Below are 12,487 nucleotides of genomic sequence, written 5' to 3'. Positions count from 1 at the left end.
AATGGGCAGAGATTGTATCCGTTAGCTAATTAAGTACGCCTGGCAAACATTTACCTGGCAGACCCCACTCGCTTGCTGCCTTCGTTAGCTAATGGGCTCATTCATTCAGCTTAGGTCAATGCTTGAAAAACAAACGAATTATTAACGGCTCCAGAACCGCCGTTTGGAATTGGTGCTGACGTCTCTGGCAGGTACATGTAGCGACTGCTGATGCTGCAGGCAACGTGTGCGTGGAAAGGACGTTACGGGTGGGACCAGGGATGGACCTGGCCCCAAATCCTCCAGAGCTGCTCACCCCTTAATTCGGGGGTGGGGGAGGAGCCAAATCCCAAATTGGCATCAAATCCAGACTTTGTGGTTTAGAGGACAGGAATTGGGGCCTATCCCACAGAGTTAGGAGCCCTCTAGCTCAGGGGTTCTCAGGGTAAATTTTTTGGTGGCCTCAGAGTGCGTAATAGGCACCTATGTAAAAAAAAGTCCCAAAAACGGGACTGTCCCTATTGAAATGGGACATCTGGGCACCCTAGCTGGTGGCCACGCTCACGCTTTTCCCTAAAATACTTAGTTAGCTTTAGGAATAACAAATAAATAGGCACATAGACACGTCTCAATCATTGTACTTTATTTATTGCTAGCTAGTAAGTCTATTGTATGTTTGTTAATATCACTTTTCACAACAGATTTACTCAGCCCTGCCAAGCCTGGGGACAAATTAACCCCTGGATGGGGGGTCGGAGTAGGCAGTTAAGGCCAAGGGCGATCGAGTTGGGGGGTGGAGCAGGGGAGACAGTGGGGGGCCAGAGTCTGAAGCCCCAGAGCCCAAAGCCCCATGGCCGGGGGACGGGGATGAAGCTTAAAGCCAGGTGGCTGGAGCCTGCTGCCCCGCTGCCCCTGGGACGGTGGGGAACTCACCAGGTGCCGGCTCCTCCAGCGTTGTGCCCCAGCTGTCTCCAGAGGGGGGCAGGGCCCAACCCCCGCTTGCAGCCCCAGCAGACAGCACCAAGGTGGTGCATCCAGGAGCAACGGGGGTGAGGGGCTGCTGCTTCCCTCCCCCAACCCCCCAGTCACAGTCCAGGAGGCTGTGGCTGCAAGAAAAGCCACTGGTGGCCACAGGCGGCCACGGTGGCCGCATTTGAGACATGCTTCTCACGGGCCTCTCTCGCTGTCGTCTGTTGCAGGAGGCATGAGAATGCTGCCAGGTTAATGACATAGGTCGGTAGCCGGGCTCGTATATTGGTACATAGGGAATAACCCTGGCTCTTGGGTAGCGATCTGTCAGCGTGGTTTTCCCTTAGTCTTCCTGCTGCGTAGAGAGCAAGGACCCAAGAGTGGCTTAAGCCCACGTGGGACCCCGAGCAAAAACCAGGGAATACAGAGCTCAGGGAAGGCACCAGCCTGCCCCAAAGCTGCACTCATAGGCCTCCGGCCTAGCCCTGCTCCCCCTGAAAGTGACACAGAGCCCTGAACTAAGTACCGAGCATGCAGCCGCGTATGCGTGCACGGGGCTTTGTTCGCACCAGTGGCCTCTCTGGAGTCAGCACCGCCGTGCTCGGCTGCACTTGCGGGAGCGGGGCCAGATTGGAGTCAGCGGGCGCGGGACTTCTTGGTGGCTGACGCTCAGGGCCAGTTAAAGTGGCTGGTTCTTGTCCCCAGTCAGGCTCCTTCATTCACTTCCCTAGGGGGGTCATGCTGTGCAGCTGCCCCAAGGGAATAATCAGGGAGGGGCTTTTGGAATGGCCCCTAGGAGACTTGCTCCCCCAGAGCTCTCTGCCCCGGGGTTGGCTGTGGCAGGAAATGAACTGTCTGCTGCAGGGAATGCGGGCCGCCCAGGAGGACACCAGCGAGCACTTAGGGAAGGACCTGGGAGTGTGACTAACTATGGCTTGAGCTGTTACATGGGCATCAGGACAGGGTCCACTTTCCCCCACCTGCCTGCTTGTTCGCTTCAGTCTATGGGCCCGGCCGCCAGGGGATCGAACATGGTCTGGGAGCCACCAGCTCCCTGCCCCTTTGCATCTGTACGAGCCGTGTTCAGGCAGCCTGGCCTAAGGCGCAGGTGGGTCCCTCTCCCGTGTTCTCGGAACAGGCAGTACTGACTGTCTGCTTCCCTCGGGAGGCAGGAAGGGCAGGCTCCGAGCCTCAGCCTGGAACACGAGCCGCAGCTGAAGCTGCTCCGGCATGCCGAGGAGCGGTGTGATCAGTCTGTCTCCCTGCTGTTTGCCTGGGCAGAGCTGACGCAGAGCCCGTGGTTCCCCCCTCCCACCCCAGGGCCCCGGGAACACCCCAGTGCAGAGGGAAGGAACATGAAATGGATGGTCAGTGATGACACCCAGCATGGCTGTGGGTCTGAGTAAGGCTGGCTCCGGGGGACAAGAGCCAGCCTGGTGTGTTTGTTACAGGAAGCGTGCATGGAGGCTGCCCATCCATTGCCAGCTGCAGCAGGCCCTGCGCACCGCAGCATTGCAGCGGGTTTCACTGCACCAGAGGAATGGGGATTCAGGACACCCGGGCGTGGGGGGTGCACAACTGTGCTTCCAAGGGCCCCCTCCACTGCAGTCTGCTAGGAGGGCAGGGGCAAGGCAGGTGAGGGGTAAGGCCAGGAGCCCCCAGCTAATCCTGTGTATCTCAGCAGCATGGTATAATTTCTCTCCTGTCGAGTGGATGAGCCCTGGGGGTTGGGGGTGATTCCCTGACCAAGACAGGGCCATAGAGAGAGCCCCGGGATTACTGCCTGGGTAAGGAATCCCTCGTTCATTGTTTGCGTGAGCCCTGATGGACAGAGAGCCTGACACCTCTGCCTTGTCTCACAGCAGCCTGCATCGCTCTCTCTTAACAGCAGGGGACTCTGGAAGACAAAGGGCAACTGGGGATCCCCGTTCCCACCAGAAGCATCCTGCAGGTGCCCCCAAGCCAGTCCCCAAGACGTCCGTCAATACATGGACCCCACCGTCATCTGCGGGTTGCCAATTCCTGAACAGTCAGCAGAGGTGTTTGGTGTCATTCCATGACCCTGCATCACTGCTCATGCTTTTGTAATAACACCTTGCACGTCGGTAGCGCCTTTCATCTTAGGCTGTCAAAGCCCAGTACAGGCACTCATTAAGCCTCACAGCAGCCCTGTAAGTATTATCATCATCATCATTCTTATAATTTCCACTGTGCAGAGAGGTAAACTGAGGAACAGAGAGGTTGACGTGACTTGCCTAAGATCACAGAGGAAGTTGGTGCCAGAGCTTATAATATGCAGAAACTCAGAAATTGTCTCGCCCCTTCCTGCCACAGTAAACACGCTGCGGTAGCCCAGAACAAGTTGTGTGCGCTAACCATAAACCAGCACGGTCAATTTGCTCTTGGGTCACACCGGAGCTAGCCATGGGAACTTCTGCTGTGTCCCGTCTCTAGCGCGACAGAGCCGGTGTCCTACATTTGGCCTCTTTTTGCTCTGAAACAGTCTCTCTTCCAAAATCTTAGACCCCCTGGAGATAGTGTAACCCACCTATCCTCAGGAATCATTTAGCTCCAAAGTATTTGAGAGGATGATTAGATATACATCAATCTAAGCAGGCACTGTAATATCAGACAGTGGGAATTCACCCAGTATTGGGGGGAAGAGCCCCTGGTAGCACCTGTATGACAGTAGTATTTAGAAGCCCCAGCCACGATCAAGGCCCGCATCATGCTGGGTACCGTATATGTAGTGACAGACAGGCCCTGCCTGCAAGAGCTCACAATCAAAATAGGCGAGACAGACACAGGAAGTGTGTTGTTATCCCCATTTTACAGATGGTGAAACGAGGCCCAGAGTGATCAAGTGACTTGCCCAAGTTCACACAGGGAGTCAGTGGCATAGCTGAGAATTGAAGCCAGGTGAGTCCCTTAGGCACAAGACCATCCTCCTTCTCTGTGAGAGCAGCTGTCTCATTCTGGTGAGGTGGTGACTCCCCGTCTCAGCCAGGGGCAAAGTACAGCTGCTGGCAGTTTACCCAGGCTGGTGGAAGGTGCTGAAATAAGCATTTTCGGCACAATTTGGGCAAGCCCATCTGAAGCAGGACCTTGGCCATTGTTATGTAAAAGCGCTTTGCTGATGCTCCACCAAAGTGCTGACAGCGGGTATCTCCGTTTGTCCTACTTGGGCAGGTGTCGTTCCTATGGGACCATGATGGGGGTTGAACCCAGCACAACCGGTGTGGCTTGGGAGAGGTTTAGCAGTCTGAGCACAGGAGTAGGAGTCAAGTACTTGGGGCAGGGGGCGAGTCTCACTCCCCTTGGGCACGTACCCCCTCTGCACCTCAGCTTCCCCACCTCTACAATAGGGGCAAACACTGGCCTATCTTACAGTGCTGTGAGTCTTTAATTCGTTCAGCTTTGAGAAATTAGGCCCCAGAGACCAAACTGGAGAAACCATTTCCACAGAGTGAGAAATAAATGATCCCGGTGAGAGATCAGCAAAGGGTTTCCCTTGGGGGCAATTTTGTTCTTGCTGCCTTAAAAAACATCTGCAAGGAGAAGGGAATTGTGGAGACTTGCAGGAATCAGAGAGGAAAGCTCAGGGATTGTTAGTGTGAATCCACAGCGCTCGCAGATGTGGGAATGCTGCCACAGGCCAGGTGAGCTGAACGCACATCAGAGGGTGTTATAAGAAACTCTGCCCCAAAATCAGCTCCTTCAGCAAACAAACACGCAAATACCACGGGAAGCTGCAACCTTCTGACTTTGCCTTATCCTCCGAGCAACATGCATTTGCAAGGCTTCTGCAAGGAGGTAGGAAGGAAGGGGTCAGATGCTGAAGAAGACCTTCAGATGGCTCGTTACCATGATCCCAAAGGGACCAGCCCAGCATGCCAAGGAGGAACTGAATTCAGGTCAGCAGCTCGTGGGCCAGCTGAATCTTGGTGTGCTACTTAGCAACAACCTCACACCAGCAAAACAGGGGCCCACTATCTACAACAATGCAAGAGTCTTCTCCAGCCAAAGCAATTCACGTGTCACCCTTAGGCCACTATATGTAGGTTGGATGGATGTTTACCAGCCACTAGAATGAGAGACAGCTCCTGGCGACCAACGTACAAAAGCAGATGGGCTGCCTGTCCAGAGAGGTAAGGAGTACTTGTCAAGTCTCCTCAGCACATTAAGAGCCAAAGGTTGAATAGTCTAATGCAGCAAATGAAGAGAAGTCCAGGCAATTTGTGTGGGGGAGGGGAGGCTTTGTCCCAAATCCGGAGCTATACTAGTCATTAAATTATGGGAAGCTTCAGTTCATATGCAGATACGCCCACACCATGTTTAATGTCCTCCCCTTGCAAATCACATCTCTCCATTCTGCTGTGGCAAGATCTTATCAGCATCACTTTATGGGAAGAAGGCCCTGGAGTTCACTGAGCGTGAAATTCACCACTGTGCCAGGGGCTGGCACACAGCATAGAAACCATTAAAGTCCTTAGCGGTAAGCAGTGTATATAAGACTTGTACTGGCCCCCGGCATGCAGGTGGGTTTTTCCCTCTGTGACCTCTAGGATTTTTGTGTAGCTGGCTTTGACAATAGGGAGGTGAACTCTGAGGTCTCTTCTCATTTATTCCACCCAACTGAGATCTTACCCGCTCTGAGGCTGAGGTATCCTGATCCTAGTGATTCACAGAAATCCTGACCAAGCCCGGGTGAAAATCTGGATTGAAAATCCGGCCTGTTTCCATAATGGAGGACACAGTTCATCTCAGTGGCACCTTTGGAACCATTTGAGGGAATTCTGACCCCATGGCCTGCTCCAAAGTCTACCAAAATCACGGGAACGCCTCCCAGTGACTTCAATGGGCTTTGGCTCAGGCCCCTCCTGCCTAGCTGCAGAGCAACCTTTATAGCTTAATAATACTGGCACCTTCCAAAGTGCTTTATAGCCACTAATTAACCAGACCTCACAACACCTCGGTGAGGAATTTGTGTGTTGTTATCCTTCATCTGACAGCCGAAGCTCAAGGTTACATCGTGAGTCAGTGACAGAGCTGGCAACAGAATCTAGGCCCTGCCCTAACCACTAAACCACACTCCCTCCCCAAGTCATGCTGCGCCTCTCACAGCCCAGTGTGTGACTAATGGTAACTTAGATGCTTTATTGGTCTGGGGGCTTGTGCTCACAGGTGTTTTGGTGGCATGACTGGCGACTGCCATGCACCTGTCTCTGCTGGCCCCTTGTCCTCACACACCTATCATCCCTACCCCATTGCAGTCGACTTAGTCACAAATTGGCCCAGTCCCAGCTTGTGAGCTCTCTGGGGCAGGGGCTGTCTGTGTTATTTGTTTGTACCGTGCCTAGCACAATAGGGCCCAGATTTCCAGTAGTCAATATAATTATCCTCATTTGAAGCTTTCAGGAACCAATGTAACGCAATTTCTCTCCACTGGTAAAGCAGCACAAGGTACCAATCCCACACTCTGGGCTCTTGGTCGTGATTTTAAAAAATATCACCGTGTCAAAGCTTAATTCAAAAAGAATCCGAATGCTTATTTTCAGGTGCTTGTTGGCCAATTCTTCCAGTGATTTTTAAGCCCCTTCGTTCTTGGGGTGTCTGTGAGATTTAAGGAGTCCCTGGCTCCTTTAGTCAAGGCACTGAAACTCAACAGGGAGGTACTTATATAATGGACTTTACTGACTATGTCTGCCCTCCGGGTGAAATTCACCCCAGGACAGAGGTCCCACTGTGGTGTTGAAGTGGGGCGTAAGTGACGCAGTCTGTTGTGTGCATAAGCTGCCTATCCGCCCTTATGAGCTGCATCATTGTTCTGTACACTAGCATCTGCAGTATATCTGGGAACCCCCATAAAGGCCGTGATGCCTTTGGAAACGTGACATGCGTTCACTATGAATAAACAGGAGCTATCTAAAGAGATCCGTTTGTTAAGGGAGGTTTCTGACACAGAAGCGAGAGAACACTCCACCTCCTAAATCCACATCCACCACCTCAGAGGCAGCTGTGTTTATACAGAGGGTGCCCTGTGCATTAGCATTAGATCTTGGGAAATCACTCCCAACGATGTGTTTGGGGAGGACCAGCTGCACCTTGATAAGAGACCCTTCGAGGCTGGAGAAAGGTGCCAGACCATGGCTCAGATACCCACATCCTCTTTTCATTGGCAGAGGAGATAACAACCCGGGCAGTAGCAGTGCAAGCTTCCCACGCGCGACCCAGCTGCTAGGCCCTGGCTCTGATCCGCAGGAATCGCTTCCAAGAGGGAGAGGGTCACACAGTTGTCTTCACGGCCCATTCAATCTGTGACCTCTCCTGCGACTGCCCTGGAGGCATCGCTATTGGTGATTTTAGCAATATAGACACCTGTGTGCTAGGAATCGGACTGAGACCCACCCTCCTCCTCCCAGTACTGGCACCATCCCACAGGAACTTTCCTCCTCCGCCCTCTAGTTCCATCCTCTACTCCATCACCCGGTCCCTGATTTGGAGGTTTCTCTGCTGCCTTCTGCCTCCAACACCTTGAGGAGTCCATGTTTGCTTATTTGGGTGGAGCCTTTTAGATGGGACAAAGCCACGGTCTTGACTAAACCTTTTAACATCCCTAAAAAGGGGCCACTGCCTCTTCCAACCCATTCTAACCCTCTGAACAAGCCAGTTTCTGCCCTGGAGGCGTTCCAGTCTATGTCTAGCAAAGCCCCATTTAGGAAAATTCCAGAGGGGCCCCAGAGAGGCCTCCAGCTCACCCACCCACCTGATTGCCACCCCAAAAGCCACCCAGTGCCTATCCAGATGATCCCCTGCCATGACAGTGGTACCTCAGCATCCCTCCTGCCCACCTGGTCAAACATCACACTCTTATTGAAAGAGCAGAGTAGGAGCTATTCTCAATGAACCCATCCATTGGAAACCCAGTTTGGAATTCTTTCTCGGCTATTTTCCTAACCTTAGACCTGCTGGGGCATGTTCCTCGCTCCATCTCAGGCTGTTTCCAGCAAGACCAATAATGACGAAGCGAGTGCGTCTGCTTTCTGCACTTCCTGGTGGGAGCAGGTTTAAAGGCAAGGGAGCTGACCGCTGCTTATGCTTTTCAGGCAGCGTTTAAGTCTGTAAGACTAATAAACCTTGTCTCCACTACCCTTTCCTCACTAAAACTACCCACTGTCACTAATGATGGCACAGATCCACCTGTGATAGACCAAGGTGCCATAAACCACTGGCCTTGTAACTGCTATGTTGTCAACGCCTGTTCTGAGCACATACACATTAGCCAGGTCATGGCAGTCTCAGTATTACAGGACATTTCATAATTTTACTGCACGCTGCCCAGCACACAACCCAATCATAGCTCTCAGCGTCAGCTCTGCCAGGTGGGTGCATTTACTATAAAGCAGCAAAGATGGGCTCCCAGTTCCATTTACACTCACCAGACACCACTAACTTTACGAGGGGCAAAAATTGATACTTTTGAGGTTCATTTATTAGGACAACTAGTACTCAATAGGTGGCTAGTGCAATCATTACTGAGCAAGAACGAAATTAACCCTGACCTCTTTTCTGCCTCCTGCATTCTTCTCTCTGGCTCTTTTGGATAATTCAGTTATCAACCCTAACTATGGAGCTGTGTATTCCAGGCTGTGTTTAATTTGCTCATTCAATCAGCCAGTGTTATTTTCCTCGGTTCCCAGAGCTCCTTGCTCTTTTCAGAAGCCCGTGGCAATGTGCATCTCTTATGTAATCAACTGGACATTTCTTTGCACCACCCTTTTTCTTCTCATCAATAATCCAACCCTCCGTCACCTGAGCCACTGTCCGACGTCTTAGCTTGTCTCATCTCATCACGTCTTAGAGGCAAATTCTGCTCTGCACGAATGCAATGCCCAATCTGTAGGAATCATGGGAGTTGAAGCCACATCAGTGAATCTTTCCACTGGCTCGCCTTTCCCACCACATCCAGCACAAACTACAGTACTTGTCTTCATTTTTAGGGCCTATCTTCACCTTAGCTATCATCTCATATACATGACGGAGCTGGCAGCTCTGCCTCCACTCCCCCAACAATGCCAGCATGCAGCGCTCTTTGGTCTAGTTTGTGGTCTTTCTCCCATGCTACCTTTTATGTGTGGGAGGAGGAGTTCCCCATAAAAATCTGCAAGGCCACCTTGTTGTGCTCCAAATCCCGCCTTAAACCCTTCTGGGTTGTGATGCCTACAAAACATGCAACAATAGCTAGGCAGTGGGCGCTGTGACTGCTGTTGGTTCCACTGATCATAACTGTTTCCCTGTTAGCGCGTGTTCCTTCCCCTGCCCCCGCAACCCCTATCTGTTCATCATATCCACCTGTTGGCTCTTGTCTTATAGTTTGATTGTAAGTTAAATGGGGCAAGGACTGTCTTTTTGGTATATATGTGAACAATGTCTAGCACAAGGGACCCTGACTGGGCCTTGCAGGTTTTACCTCAATACAAAGAGTACAAATAATTTTGGTGTGTGGATGGGAACTTAGCCATGTCCTTGATCCACGGTAGAGCTTTGGGAAGTCCAACGAGCTCCACATAGCCAGACTCTGAGGGAGCCCCAGACAGGCACAGAGAACTGATTGCAAGATAGGGACCTAAGGGTTTAGCACAAATCAGAGACACAGTTATCTCCACTGTAAAATGGACCAGCACTTTAATCACCTTGCATTGTGAGCAGGTTCCTGGAATGTCTGAAGCTGCAGTGCAGATGGACATTTAGACTGTATGTTCCCCAAGTTAGTGAATGTGTCGGATTTTCAGTTTAATCAAATGCTGCATGCCTTTGCAGCGCCATCATAGCATATAATCACCAGCTATAATAATAACCATTATGATTAAAGGAGGAGTTTCAAAAGCACCAAAGAGAATTAAGAGCACAAGTCCCAATTATTTTCAATGCAATGTGTGCTCCTAAATCCCTTACGTGCTTTGAAAAATCTTCCCCATTATTCTTCCAGGCTGAGATTTTCAAAGGCACTTTCAGGGACATGTGGGTGCTTCACTCCTTTGTTCCAGAACTGTGCAGCCTTCTTCCTTCCCTCTTTTGAATGTTTCCCATGGTAGCTTTCTCAGACTTGTCTTTTAGATCCTACTAGAATGCCTCCTGAGTCCACCTTAACCATGCCCCCACAGCCCTCTTCAATTCTCTATCCGAATGTGACTAAAGCCATGCTTAATAAAGCCAGAGTCTGAAACGCTACAGCGGAGTTGGCTACCTGCCTAGACTTTATCATAAGATAACAGCTTCTGTGGCAGGACAATGCCAGACTGAACAGAGCTTTAAATGAAAACTATATAGCTTACTAGCACCGGGGCCAGCGTTACGTGGTCTGCCTCTTGGGCTGGGTTGGTGGCAGAGCTGAAAGGGTGGAAGTGTATAAACAGAGATGCCTCTCTGGGCAAAGGTCTTATTCTCACGTCACTGTTCGTTTTGTTTCAGGTGGTTATGACTTATCATAAAACACCATGAACCATAGGCAGTCACAGGGCTCAATCCTGCCCTGAATTACACCCCGGCAACTCCACTGAAGTCAAATGGATTGCATGGGTGTAACTAAGGGCAGGATTTAATCCACGGAGACAAATTTATCCCCGATGTAGCAATGGAATGCCCCAGGGCTCTGGCTGACCCATAGCCAGTCTGCAGTTAATAACTCTGAAGCAGGTGTACTTGTGCTCATAAGCAAAAGGCAGCAACTATTTGATATGTTTGATATGCAGCCCTCTGTTCCTAGTGCTAGGAGAGCCTCTTGGCTGGAAGGGAATGATCAATCCCATCGCTCCATGTCCACTCAGGGATGAGCTGGGTCCCCCATGAAGTACAGGACAATGCTGGTGTGACGCAGTAGGGAGGGGGGAGTGTTGACCTGGGAATGTGGCAGGGGAGTTTCATCGGGGATGGGATACCTGTGAGCCTGTAACCTGAGCCAGGAGGGGGAGGGGGAAGGTAACACCTCTGCCCAGGAAACTGGACGAAGGCTGCAGGAGAGAGCCTGCTGGAGGGGTTGTGGTTTCAGTTTTGTGCTGGGTGGTAGAACGCAGGGAACCCCAAGGCTGGGGTCTAGGTTCCCTGCCCCCCAGAAGGACTTGACTGAGGGGTCCTGGTTGTACCCACAAGCTCTGTTTTAGACTGTGTTCCTATTGGCCAATAAACCTTCTGTTTTACTGGCTGGCTGAGAGTCTCAGTGAATCCCAGGAAGAGGGGTGCAGGGCCTGGACTCCCCCACACTCCGTGACAGCTGGTTCTTTCCCTCTCTCCCTAAAGAGCGCCATATGGCCCCTCAGTCTCTTTCTCCTCTCTGGGGCTGGGTGTAATCTGTGCTGCGAGGTGTGCAGACGTCATGGGCAGATAAGCAATATTTTGACACTTTTAGGGATGCCACTGCACCAAGAAACTAGCATTTGGAGTATCACAGTGGCATCTCAAGGTATACTTAATATTGCCTCAGTGTGTGTGTGTGTGGGGGGGGGGGATGTACTGGGTGATCTCTTGAGGTCACTTCCAGCCCTACATATCTATGACTATCTTCTTCCATGAGCAGATGAGCCATTTCTCATATTGACCCATCTGCTGGAATAGCCTCCCATATCCTGTGCGCCTTCATTTCCCTCCTTTCCCAGCCCAGACCTTGCTCTGGATACTACCCCCAAACCTTAATATATTGTAGTAAAGTGCATAAATAACGCTATGGACATCACGATCTTTCACTGTTGCACCCTTCGTTCTTCCATACCCACTTCCTCCACCCTTTATTGCTTCTCACTGAGGAAATTCCAATTTCCATTGTAAGATCCCTGGGACAGATCTTCCTTTGTTATTTAGCTATAAATTCCACCACTTGCAACTGTGGGGCTGCAAAAATGGTCATTTTGAAACGTGAACCCTCTGGAATCCAGAAATAAAAATGTACACATTAAAAAAAGGTTCTGAGATGAGCCAATTCTGAAAAGAGAGAAAAACATGATTATCTGTGTGAAAGCGGGGCCTAGAGGTCCCAACCAAGTTTGAGGCCATCGTGCTAGGCGCTGTACAGACAGAGCCAAAAGTGTTCTCTGCCCCGAAGAGCTTACAGTTCAAGTTGCTGAGCCTGCTAAAACTTACACATGTTGACTTCCGAGTAACTAAGCCAACATGGATTCCAGCCCGTGCCAATCACTATACCACTCACTAAGAACAGCACAGATCCACCCCGGCACTCTTGTAGATTCAGAGATTTTAAGACCAGAAGGGATTATCATGCCCATCTAGTGTGACCTCCTGTGTATCACAGGCCATAGATTTCACCCAGCAATTCCTGCACCTAACTCAACAACTTGGGGGTGAACTAGAGCATGTCTTTTAGAAAGACACCCGATGTTGATTTCAGGACTCCAAGCGATGGAGAATGTACCGCATCCCTTCGTAAAATGGCTCAGTGGTCAATTAACCTCACTTTTAAAAATGTGCACCTTATTTTCATTTTGAACTTCAATTACCTCAGCTTCCTGAGAATGGATTGCGTTATGTC

Source organism: Natator depressus, chromosome 19, assembly GCF_965152275.1.
Source record: "Natator depressus isolate rNatDep1 chromosome 19, rNatDep2.hap1, whole genome shotgun sequence".
NCBI lineage: Eukaryota > Metazoa > Chordata > Testudines > Cheloniidae > Natator > Natator depressus.
This window is presented reverse-complemented; position numbering follows the sequence as displayed.